The sequence below is a fragment of the Bos grunniens genome, chromosome 11, assembly GCF_055505025.1.
Source record: "Bos grunniens cultivar Pamir isolate PY7600 chromosome 11, Bosgru_T2T1.0, whole genome shotgun sequence".
NCBI lineage: Eukaryota > Metazoa > Chordata > Mammalia > Artiodactyla > Bovidae > Bos > Bos grunniens.
Window position 1 is genome coordinate 29,947,757 of NC_141175.1, and position 12,605 is coordinate 29,960,361.

At 41.0% G+C, this 12,605-nt stretch overlaps 1 protein-coding gene and 1 long non-coding RNA gene across 13 annotated transcripts in view; one reads left to right on the top strand and one right to left on the bottom strand.

Moving 5' to 3' along the window:
• Positions 1–3,884: 3,884 nt before the first annotated feature.
• On the bottom strand, positions 3,885–8,782 carry LOC147362801 (uncharacterized). The gene is made up of 2 exons (XR_015135830.1): positions 8,643–8,782; positions 3,885–6,100 (listed from the first exon to the last, which is right to left on the bottom strand). It is a non-coding gene; the product is annotated as an uncharacterized LOC147362801 (long non-coding RNA).
• The window catches only part of TDRD15 (tudor domain containing 15), a 72,466-nt gene continuing 68,599 nt past the window's right edge, over positions 8,739–12,605 (top strand). For 8 of the 12 annotated variants that reach the window (XR_015135828.1, XR_015135825.1, XR_015135821.1 and 5 more), the window contains exon 1: positions 8,739–8,879. The gene's annotated coding sequence lies outside the window, so the exon portion shown is untranslated. Of the gene's footprint in view, positions 9,034–12,210; positions 12,350–12,605 lie in introns of those variants that run through there. The other 4 variants (XM_086323599.1, XR_015135823.1, XM_086323598.1 and 1 more) reach the window with 4 other exon arrangements.

The window sequence follows — 12,605 nt, forward strand, 5'->3', positions numbered from 1 at the left end:
AATGGTGGTGTTGGAGAAGACTCTTGAGAGTCCCTTGGACTGCAAGGAGATCCAACCAGTCCATTCTGAAGGAGATCAGCCCTGGGATTTCTTTGGAAGGAATGGTGCTAAAGCTGAAACTCCAGTACTTTGGCCACCTCATGAGAAGAGTTGACTCATTGGAAAAGACTCTGATGCTGGGAGGGATTGGGGGCAGGAGGAGAAGGGGACGACAGAGGATGAGATGGCTGGATGGCATCACTGACTCGATGGATGTGAGTCTCAGTGAACTCCGGGAGTTGGTGATGGACAGGGAGGCCTGGCGTGCTGGGATTCATGGGGTCGCAAAGAGTCGGACACGACTGAGCGACTGATCTGATCTGATCTGATCTGATCTTGCTCTTAAAAAACTTAAAAAGTGGTAGTGGAAAATGAGACATAAACACAAGTATCTGAAAGAAAAAAGATGTTAAATATTTTGAGAGGATATAAATTTGAGAGGAAGAAATCATTCTGACTGGAGAGATCTGGGAATATTTTCAAGCAAGTAGAAGCATTTTTATTCATTCAGTAAGTGTTTGCTGGCCCTACCTCATGCTAGGAACACCATATCTGACATATGTAAACAGCAATTCAATATTGAAATAAAACCAAACAACCCAATCAAAAAATGAGCAGAAAAACTGAATAGACATTTTTTCCAAAGAGGGAATGCAGATGGCCAACAACACATGAAAAAATGTTCAACATCACTAACCATCAGGAAACGCAAATCAAAACCACAGGGAGATATCACCTCATACCTATCAGAATGGCTATCATAAAAACAAAACAAAAAAAACCCCGAAAAACATCCAGTAACAAATGTTCGTGATGAAATGGAGAAAAGGGAACCCTCTTACACTATTGGTGGGAATGTAAATTAGTGCAGCCACTGTAAAAAACAGAATGGAGAGGTTTCAAAAAACTAAAAGTAGAACTATCATGACCCAGCAATTGCACTCCAAGTTATATATTTGAAAAAAACACAAATGCTGATTCAAAAGATACATGCACCCTGTATCACACCTGATGTTCATAGTTCAGTTCAGTCCGCTCAGTTGTGTCTGACTCTTTGTGACCCCATGAATCGCAGCATGCCAGGCCTCCCTGTCCATCACCAACTCCCGGAGTTAACCCAAACTCACGTCCAAAGAGTCGGTGACGCCATCAAGCCATCTCATTCTCTGTCATCCCCTTTTCCTCCTGGCCCCAATCCCTCCTAGCATCAGAGTCTTTTCCAATGAGTCAACTCTTCGCATGAGGTGGCCAAAGTACTGGAGTTTCAGCTTTAGCATCAGTCCTTAGAAAGAACACCCAGGACTGATCTCCTTTAGGATGGACTGGTTGGATCTCCTTGCAGTCCAAGGGACCTTCAAGAGTCTTCTCCAACACCACAATTCAAAAGCATCAATTCTTCGGTGCTCAGCTTTCTTCACAGTCCAACTCTCACATCCACACATAACCACTGGAAAAACCATAGCCTTGACTAGACAGACCTTTGTTGACAAAGTAATGTCTCTGGCTTTTTAATATGCTGTCTAGGTTGGTCATAACTTTGCTTCCAAGGAGTAAGCATCTTTTAAGTTCATGGCTGCAGTCACCATCTGCAGTGATTTTGGAGCCCCCCAAAATAAAGTCAGCCACTGTTTCCACTGTTTCCCCACCTATTTGCCATGAAGTGATGGGACCAGATGCCATGATCTTCGTTTTCTGAATGTTGAGCTTTAAGCCAACTTTTTCACTCTCCACTTTCACTTTCATCAAGAGGCTTTTGAGTTCCTCTTCACTTTCTGCCATAAGGGTGGTGTCATCTGCATATCTGAGGTTATTGATATTTCTCCTGGCAATCTTGATTCCAGCTTGTGCTTCTTCCAGCCCAGCGTTTCTCATGATGTACTCTGCATATACCTTAAATAAGCAGGGTGACAATATTACAGCCTTGACGTACTCCTTTTCCTATTTGGAACCAGTCTGTTGTTCCATGTCCAGTTGTAACTGTTGGTTTCTGACCTGCATATAGGTTTCTCAAGAGGCAGGTCAGGTGGTCTGGTATTCCCATCTCTTGAAGAATTTTCCACAGTTTATTGTGATCAACACAGTCAAAGGCTTTGGCATAGACAAAGCAGAAACAGATGTTTTTTCTGGAACTCTCTTGCTTTTTTGATGATCCAGTGGATGTTGGCAATTTGATCTCTGGTTCCTCTGCCTTTTCTAAAACCAGCTTGAACATCTGGAAGTTCACATTTCACGTATTGCTGAAGCCTGGCTTGGAGAATTTTGAGCATTACTTTACTAGCGTGTGAGATGAGTGCAATTGTGCGGTCATTTGAGCATTCTTTGGCATTGCCTTTCTTTGGGATTAGAACGAAAACTGACCTTTTCCAGTCCTATGGCCACGGCTGAGTTTTCTAAATTTGCTGACATATTGAGTGCATCACTTTCACAGCATCATCTTTCAGAATTTGAAATAGCTCCACTGGAATTCCATCCCCTCTACTAGCTTTGTTTGTAGTGATGCTTCCTAAGGCCCACTTGACCTCACATTCCAGGATGTCTGCCTCTAGGTGAATGATCATACCATCGTGATTATCTGGGTCATGAAGATCTTTTTTGTACAGTTCTTCTGTGTATTCTTGCCACCTCTTCTCAATGTCTTCTGCTTCTGTTAGGTCCATGCCATTTCTGTCCTTTATTGAGCCCATCTTTGCATGAAATGTTCCCTTGGTACCTCTAATTTTCTTGAAGAGATCTCTATTCTTTCTCATTCTGTTGTTTTCCTGTATTTCCTTGCATTGATCACTGAGGAAGGCTTTTTTTATCTCTCCTTGCTATTTTTGGAATTCTGCATTCAGATGCTTATATCTTTCCTTTTCTCCTTTGCTTTTTGCTTCTCCTCTTTTCACAGATATTTGTAAGGACTCCTCAGACAGCCATTTTGCTTTTGCATTTCTTTTCCGTGGGGATGGTCTTGATCCCTGTCTCCTGTACAATGTCATGAACCTCCATCCATAGTTCATCAGGCACTCTGTTTTTCAGATCTAGTCCCTTATATCTATTTCTCACTTCCACTGTGTAATCATAAAGAATTTGATTTAGGTCATACCTGAATGGTCTCATGGTTTTCCCTACTTTGTTCAATTTAAGTCTGAATTTGGCAATAAGAAGTTCATGATCTGAGCCACAGTCAGCTCCTGGTCTTGTTTTTGCTGACTGTATAGAGCTTCTCCATCTTTGGCTGCAAAGAATATAATCAACCTGATTTCGGTGTTGACCATCTGGTGATGTCCATGTGTAGAGTCTTCTCTTAATGATAGTAGTACTATTTTAAACTGCCAAGGTATGGAAGCAACCCAAGTGTCTACCAACAGATTAATGGATAAAGAAGATACATATTTGTAAAATGGAATACAACTTGGTCATAAAAAAGAATAAAATTCTGCCATTTGCAGTAACATGGATGGACTCAGAGGTCATTATGCTAAATCAAGTGTCAGACAAAAAGGCAAATACTGAATGATATCACTATATGTGGATTCTAAAAAATGCAACAAACTAGTGAATATTACAAAAAAGGAGAAGACTTATACAGAACAAACTAGTGGTTATCAGTGTGGAGGGGGATTCATACAGGAGTGAGAGAGTGGGAGGCACAAACTTTTGGGTGTAAGATAGGCTCAGTGATGTACAGCATGGGGAATATGTCTAATATTATGTAATATCAGTAAGTGGGAATTAATATTAAAAAATGGATAAAATATTTTAAAAATGGAAAAAGCAATAATTCTTTTAGTAGATATCAACTTTATTTTTACCTATGCCCCTCTTCTTTTAAGTCATGTTTACATCACTAACAGTTTTAATTCTATATAATCATTAAATTTGTTTTAATGGTTTCCACTTTTATTTTGAGGAATCTTCAATTACTTCACAGATGTAGCATCAGCAATTATTTAAATTTTTGCTAATTGCTTAATTAGAAGGGATTTCCTTTTCATTTTTACTCTTCTGATCACAAACTCTGTTGGCTAAAGCAAATCAAACCACAAGGCCAGCCCATCAAGGGAAGGGAAATAAACTCATCTATTCGTTTGTAAGATCTGGAGAGTCATTCTGCATTTTAACCTTTCCAGTACCTACCCACCCTCAGAAAAGACTACTATGAAATCAATGGTGTGCCTTAAAATTGATGGCTTCTTAGAAGGGGGTTTGCTACATATACTGTAATGCCAGTTTAGCTCACTCACACATTAATCCTTCATTAGAAACTACTGAGTATTTGTGTTCAATACACTGTACTAGGTGTAAGAGATATTAGCAGTGAGTAAGATAGATGTGATTCTGGTCCTTATCTAACTTACCTTAGGTCTAGAGTCCATAGTCACAAGGTTCTGTTAATTTGACATTCTAAGTAATCTTGAACCTGATCCATCTTCTCTCTGTTTCCTACCTCTGCTCTGGCTCAAGTCCTTAACATGTCTCACATCTGTAACTGAAAAAACCCCTCTCCCCACAAATTCATTTTTCCATAACACTCTGTGATTTGATTTCATCATGTCTTAAAACTTAATTGGCTCATCCATCAATTCTAGGATGAGGTTCACTGTCTATAAAATATCATGCTCTGTCCTCTGTAGTCAGGTTTCTGCTACCCTTAGGCTATGTCTCTGAACAAGCTTCTTAATTTATCCCCGTGTATCACCGCCCTGAGTTTAGGCTCTGTGCATTTCATGCTATTTTTCTCCTCTCTGCGTTGGTCTATATTATCCTGACAAGCCACTGTCCTTGGTCTTTGGCTTGCCAAATCCTCCTCTCCCTTAAAGGCTTAATTCAGTGTCACCTCCTGGAATTTAGAAGAAGAAACAGAATTGGAGGTTTCAGGAAATACTATGAAAAGGGACATGAAAGCTATGAGGATGGAGCTGGAGGTCAGAATGAAGGAAAGCTGTGTTGACAAATGACAAAGGGCTGGGTTGAAAGGAAAGGGTGCTGGGGACGTGATGACAGGGTGAAGCCTGGGCACTGGAGAAGGAATAGGACAGGGAGCTCCTAAGGAGGATGGGGAAAAGGAAGACTTATGTGGGAAGTCTTAGGGTGGTGTTTCTGGGACCTGGGAGCAGATTTAGGGAAATGGAAGCAAATGGTGCTTTTCTATGTAGTAATTAAAATTGTCTAGTGTAATAGAGCTGGTGATACATATACCATTTTGGGAAAACATTTCAACACTGTTGTTTTTTAACAGCTGCAAATTCCTGAATTTGTTATTGCTGAATCCTTACTTTGCTTCTAGTTCACATTATTATAAGCAAAGTCATATGCATTGTCTCTGTAGCTGTATTTTTGCTCAGAGTCACAATAATTTCTTTAAGAGAAATGACTAGGGGTGGGAGAGTGGTTGTGGGAAGGAGGAGTGCCAGGGTAAATGGTATACACCCTTTGAAGGCTTTGGATGGATAGTTTTCAAATTGCTTCAATTAACACTTCTACCACAAGTATATGATGGTACTTGTTACACCACATCCTTATTAACAATGTATATTTTGGGGAAAAAGTGGTCAGTTTTAATTGCATCTTAAGTAGAAAAGACTTCTCACCTTAAGGAAGTGACAGAATGACTGCAGATGTATAGGCATCAAGGGTGAGATAGAGTGAGATCACAAACCAAGTTTGTGCTGCCTCCTGGTGGCACCTAAGAAACCAACACGACAAAAAATGCAGTTAACCAGAAAGGAGACTATGCCAACAAGTCATCAAGGTTAATTTATTTAATGCTAAAGTTCTGGAGAAGGCGGTGGCAACCCACTCCAGTACTCTTGCCTGGAGAATCCCATGGACGGAGGAGCCTGGTAGGCTGCAGTCCATGGTGTTGCTAGGAGTCGGACACAACTCAGTGACTTCACTTTCACTTTTCACTTTCATGCATTGGAGAAGGAAATGGCAGCCCAATCCAGTGTTCTTGTCTGGGGAATCCCAGGGACGGGGGAGCCTGGTGGGCTGCCATCTACGGGGTCGCAGAGTCAGACACGACTGAAGCGACTTAGCAGCAGCAGCAGCAAAGTTCTAGAAAATGGGCAGTAGAAGTCTAGAAAAAAAACGGAGCTAACTTTAGGATATTGGAGGATACGGGAACTAGAGGAAAAATATTCTTACCCACATGTATCACACATGGCATGCTATACTCATAAATGATTAAACTGAATGATTAAAAAAAATAAATGGCATGTTCTGAGGACGGATCATGTACAGCTTCCATGAAAAGGGGTGATGGAAATGACTATATTTTATATGTTTTCCTACAAGATGGTAAAGGCCATGAGGCACAAAAATTTAAGAGACTTGCCCAGTTTATAGTCTTCTGGAGTTAAGTATTTCACTGAAAAGAACACGCTGCTTCCCAGGTGGCGCTAGTGGTAATGAACCTGCCTGCCAACGCAGGAGATGTAACAGACGTGGGTTTGATCCCTGGGTCAGGAAGATCCCCTGGAGGAGGGCATGGCAACCCATTTGAGTATTCTTGCCCAGAGAATCCCATGGACAAAGGAGTCTGACAGGCTGCAATTCATAGGGTTGGATAGAGTTGGACACAACTTAGCATGCAAGCATAATAGCAGCTGGGTATTTCGGATTTTAGACTGGTTTGGTGTAGCAGGGTTATTTTTACTCTTGTATGTTTCCTGTGTGCAAGACACTGTGCTCCTTACTCAGGACAAAAGAGGAAAGGAAAAGAGGTGCAAAAACAAATGACACAGTTGTGGTCCTAATCGGAATTGTTAATACACTGTTCTTTTCAAGGGTTCCATCCTCTGCTTTGCTCACATGTTCCAGATAATCTCATCTAACTCCCAGACTGCAGATACCACCTAGACAGTAATGTATTTGTTCATTCAACTTCTCACTTAAAGATTCACTGAGGAAAAATAATATGCTCACTATTATTTCTATGAGACTTGATGTTGCAGGAGAAACAGACACTAATAATCATATAATTATGCAGATGAAACCCCCCTTATGGCAGAAAGTGAAGAAGTACTAAACAGCTTCTTGATGAAAGTGAAAGAGGAGAGTGAAAAAGTTGGCTTAAAGCTCAGCATTCAGAAAACTAAGATTATGGCATCTGGTCCCATAACTTCATGGCAAATAGATGGGGAAACAGTGGCTGACTTTATATTTTGGGCTCCAAAATCACTGCAGATGGTGACTGCAGCCATGAAATTAAAAGACACTTGCTCCTTGGAAGGCAAGTTATGACCAACCTAGACAGCATATTAAAAAGCAGAGACATTACTTTGTCAACAAAGGTCCATCTAGTCAAGGCTATGGTTTCTCCAGTGGTCAGGTATGGATGTGAGAGTTGGACTATAAAGAAAGCTGAGCACTGAAGAATTGATGCTTTTGAACTGTGGTGTTGGAGAAGACTCTTGAGAGTCCCTTGGACTGCAAGGAGATCCAACCAGTTCATCCTAAAGGAGATCAGGCCTGGGTGGGTGTTCATTGGAAGGACTGATGCTGAAGCTGAAACTCCAATTCATTGGCCACCTGGTGCGAAGAGCTGACTCACTGGAAAACATCTTGATGCTGGGAGGGATTGGGGGCAGGAGGAGAAGGGGAGGACAACAGAGGATGAGATGGCTGGATGGCATCACTGACTCGATGGATATGGGTTTGGGTAGACTCCCGGAGTTGGTGATGGACACAGAGACCTGGCGTGCTGCGGTTCATGGGGTTGGAAAGAGTTGGACACAACTGAGTGACTGAACTGAACTGAACTATGTATTCACACATTGTAATCATTAAGGGGAAAAGTCCAGCTTGCTATGAGAAAATAAAATAGTTCAGTGGTTCCTAAACCTTTTTGCTATCATGCTGTTAATGCACCTGTATCTCTAATGACTGAATGATTGAGGAATCGACTAAATTCTTCAGTCTTCACTTTCTCTCTCTCTCTCTTTTTTTTTTAGTGCTAAAATTAGAGACCACTTGACTTGAATCATCTTTCTTAGTGTCTGGGAAGTTTCATAAAAAGGCCTTATCAAAAATTGCCAAATTATATGTGTTATTCTTTTTCTTAGATGTGACTCACTTAACAGATAAACTCAAGACAAATATTGTTAATTCCTACATTCCTTTTTCAAAGTTTGTGTTTTTCTTTTTTTCATTGAGGTATAATGTAAAGCATACTCAAGCGTACAGGTCAATGGCTTTTTAACATAAAGACAGTGGTAGCAATGAGACCTTTAATAACATTTTAGAAATGACCACTATCTGTTGCAGGGATCCGATTCAAGTTTCTGCAACACAGAGAAACAGAAGAAAATACAATAACGTATAGAAACACCTGATTCATTGGGGCTCAATAAGTGACTTATTTTCACTGGTCTGTTAAGTCTACAGACTGGGGGCACCCGGGTTTCTTTCCTGGGCAGTTACAAAGGGGATTGTCTGCGTGCTCTGCAGTCTTCACACAACCAGATACGAGGGGTGATTGCACCCCATGTGCCACATCCACCAGGCAAGCAACATCCTTTACAGCACCCTAGCCCTGCCCCCTTCCCCAGAGGCCTCCCACAAGGCTCTAACCCAGGTGTTAGCCAGGCCCTCAAAGACCAGGCTGTGAGGGTGCCCACCTGGAGTAGGTAGCTCAAATTGAGCAGCAAGCTTCGCAGAACCGCGGTGGCTGGCGTTCTCAGGCTGGAGGAACAGCTTGCACCTGCGAGCGAGCCTCCCGTGGCGCCCCCGGCCTCCACGTCCTGAGCCTGCGCCCCGCGGCGCACAAGGGGCGAGAACCGGCTTCAAGTTTACCGCCATCTTGGGCTGTGGGAGGAAACTGACCTGCGTCAGGAAGAAACGGACTCCCTCTGAAGGTCCGTAAGTCGCTATCTACAAAATGGTCAACTCGCGGTAGGCGGTATTGTTTTTGAAGATGAGGCTTCTGCAGCCCCCTTCCCCCTTTGTTCCTTGACTGTTGTGGTTTTGGCTTCAGAGGAGCGGGGCGCCGGCCCACAGCCTTCGATCCGGGTCGGTATCCCCTCAGCTCTGTGACCTCCCGGCCTCCTAAAGGTGTTCGCTGCTCGGCCTCTGCGTGGGCGCCGGTGTCCTTGACCTGAAAAATGCTATTTTCAGAGAAGGTGTACCCTCCAGGTTTCGTTCAGGAATCGCTGATAGTATTGCGGAGGCCTTTTTTTCTGTGGAGGTCAAAAGATACCAAGTCGGAGTGTGACGTTGCTCTTTTGAAGAGATTGAGCTTTGCTGAGTCACCTCATTGTTGTAACAGTTTAATACACATTCAAAAATAACGTGTTACCTTTTGGAATTTAGAAAAAGAAATGTAAGCCTTTTGGAGTAGAGCAGCTAAACAGACCCACCCCCACCCCATTTTGCCAGTTCCATCTCCTAATTTATCCTTCTTCTCTTTTGTTTGCAGACAGACACATTCCTGTACATATTTAGAATATTATTTTTGTTTTTTGTAAGTTACTCTGAGCCGCCCACCCCAACTTAACAGTATTCCTAAGACCTGTTCCAGTCAATAAAAATTGACTATAGTCCACGGGTCGCAGAGTCGGACACGACCCTTTCACTTTCACTTTCAATAAAAATAGATTGAACTTACTGCGTGGCTCAGAAGGTAAAGCGTCTGTCTACAGTGTGTGAGACCTGGGTTCGATCCCTGGGTTGGGAAGATTCCCTGGAGAAGGAAATGGCAACCCACTCCAGTACTTCTTGCCTTGAAAATCCCATGGACGGAGGAGCTTGGTGCAGACTACTATCCATGGGGTCCCAAAGAGTTGGGCACGACCGAGCGACTTCACTTCACTTTTAAAATAATAGAGACGCCATAATTTTACTCTTTTCAGGTTGTGTGTTTGTAGGGTGTGTGTGTGTTTGACAGCTTTGCTGAAGTATAATTCAGGTACAACAAACTTGCATGTAAAGTGTGTAGTTTGACACTTGACAGAATGTGTGTGACCATGAAATGATTATAATCAAGATAATAAATACATCGGACACCCCCAGAAGTTTCTTCTGTCCCCCTCAACACTGATCAACTTTCTGTCACTATAGTTTACATTTTCTAGAAATTTTATGTAAACAGTGGAATACAGTGTATATTGTCTCAGCTTTCTTTCACTCAGGGTAATTATCTTTGAGATCTATGTCTGTTGTGTGTACCAATACTTTGCTCCTATATATTGCTGTTTAGTTTTCATTGTGTGGCATACAGTCATTGTATGATTCCATTCTTACTTCAGAAACAAACTATGATCATTCAGATTTGGGTATTTTGCAGACGTTTTCCTGAGAATGAGTAAAGTGAGCTTGACACTTTAAGGAAAACACCTGATTGTATTTGTCAATGATATAATTTAAGCTTTAAAGCCAAAATTGAAAAGTTGGAAAATATGTGGACTGTCAATGCAAGCTTGATGCCTTCCCAGTATTTGGGTTTTCTAATAAAGTTGATGGTAATATTAATTTAACTTGATGTTGGTTAATGTGCTATGTATGAAAGTTTTGTATAACTGAATCAATATTTTCAAATCAGTGTATCTTTGAAATCATTCATGTTTGAAAATCTCATTCAAGGTGCATGATAGACCAAGGAAGTTTAAGGTCACAGAGTACAAAAATTTGTTAATATGATTTAATATTACATTTTGTAAATAATTTCTAAGAAATGACTTCTCACAGAGCTTTTGTGAATATAAATAAATCCTCAGTTATATGAAAAAGCTGTTAAAGTGCTCCTCCCTTCTCTAACTACATTATCTGTATGTGGTCAGTTTTTATTCATATACTTTAACCAGAACAACCTATTGCATACTGAATGCAGAAGCAGCTGTGAGAATACAGCTATTTTCATTAAGCAGAGATTGAGGTTTCCAAAAATTGTAATTTTTTGGTTCTGAAAAATAATCTTCATGAAAGTACCAAAATTTAATGGGTTTATTGTTATTTGAAAGTGAATTACTAAATATTTTAAAATCTACTATTTATAATATGGTCGGAGAAGGCAATGGCACCCCACTCCAGTACTCTTGCCTGGAAAATCCCATGGATGGTGGAGCCTGGTAGGCTGATAGTCCATGGGGTCGCTAAGAGTCAAGACACAACTGAGCAACTTCACTTTCACTTTTCACTTTCATGCATTGGAGAAGGAAATGGCAACCCACTCCAGTGTTCTTGCCTGGAGAATCCCAGGGACGGCGGAGCCTGGTGGGCTGCCGTCTATGGGGTCGCAGAGTCGGACACGACTGAAGTGACTTAGCAACAGCATAATAAGGTAAATGTTGACAGAGCCATGTATATGTTCTTTGGGGTCTCTCTTAGTTTGGACTGCTGTAACAAAATACCTTAAACTGAATGGCCTATAAACAATAGAAATCTATTTCTCATAGTTTTGCAGGCTGAGAAGTCCAAGATCAAGGTTCTTACTGATTTAATATCTGGTGAGAGCCTGCTTCCTGGTTTACATTTTTTCACTGATGTTTGTGTTTTGCCTCTTTTGTCTCATGAAGAAAGCTTTAAGATTAGATTGTTTTCTACTAATTCTTTAGATGGTTTTAAAGAATTCTTTTATCTCCCTGTTTTTGCTCTCAGCAAAGCATTTTCTCAACCAGTATTTTGGTATGGATAATTGCTGTGTTTTCATTGTTTCACTGGTCACATTCATGAGAACTCAGTTCTCATGAGATAGTCTTATCCCATCATTGGGAGATACAGTTTCAACATATGAATTTAGGGGGAGAGGACACACAACCTCAGTCCTCATTAACTGGTAGATGTATAAAAGGGTCCTGAGGCCAGATATTTGAGAACCGGTAATACACATTGTGTATTATATTTTAAAAAAGATCATCTGGTTACAGTGCTGAGAATCATCATGATTGAGAATAAGGTAGGGTTAAAGACAGAACAGGAAGATAAGTTAGGGACTTAGCATTACAGATGATAGGAGTTTGGGCCAAGGTTGTAGCAGCAGAGATGGAAGAAATGTCAGAGTTTTTTTGTACTCTGGAGATGAATCTAGTAAGATTCCTTGATGGATTGTGTGTGAATGTGAAAGTCACAGTCGCTCAGTTGTGTCTGTCTCTTTGCAACCCCATGGACTATACAGTCTATGGAATTCTCCAGGCCAGAATACTGGAGTGGGGAGCTTTTCCTTCTCCAGGGGATCTTCCCAACCCAGAAATTGAACCCAGGTCTTCTGCATTGCAGGCGGATTCTTTACCAGCTGAGCCATCAGGGAAACTGGATAGCTTCCACTTGGTAAAAAGTGGAGTCAAAGGTGACAGAATATATTTGGACTGAGGACATCATTTTTTAAAATGTGGTAAATTATATTGACTTTTATATATTTTTAAATTGATTTCAATTTTGTTACAGCTTTATTTTTTGTAATATTTTAAATTAAAAAAAACTTGGTAGCCTCTTTTGTCTCATGAGGAAAACTTTAAGATTAGATTGTTTTTCTACTAATTCTTTAGATGGTTTTAAAGAATTCTTTTATCTCCCTCGGGTTTGTTTTTACTTTCAGTAAAGCATTTTCTCAACCAGCATTTTGGTATGGATAATTGCTTTTTTTTGTG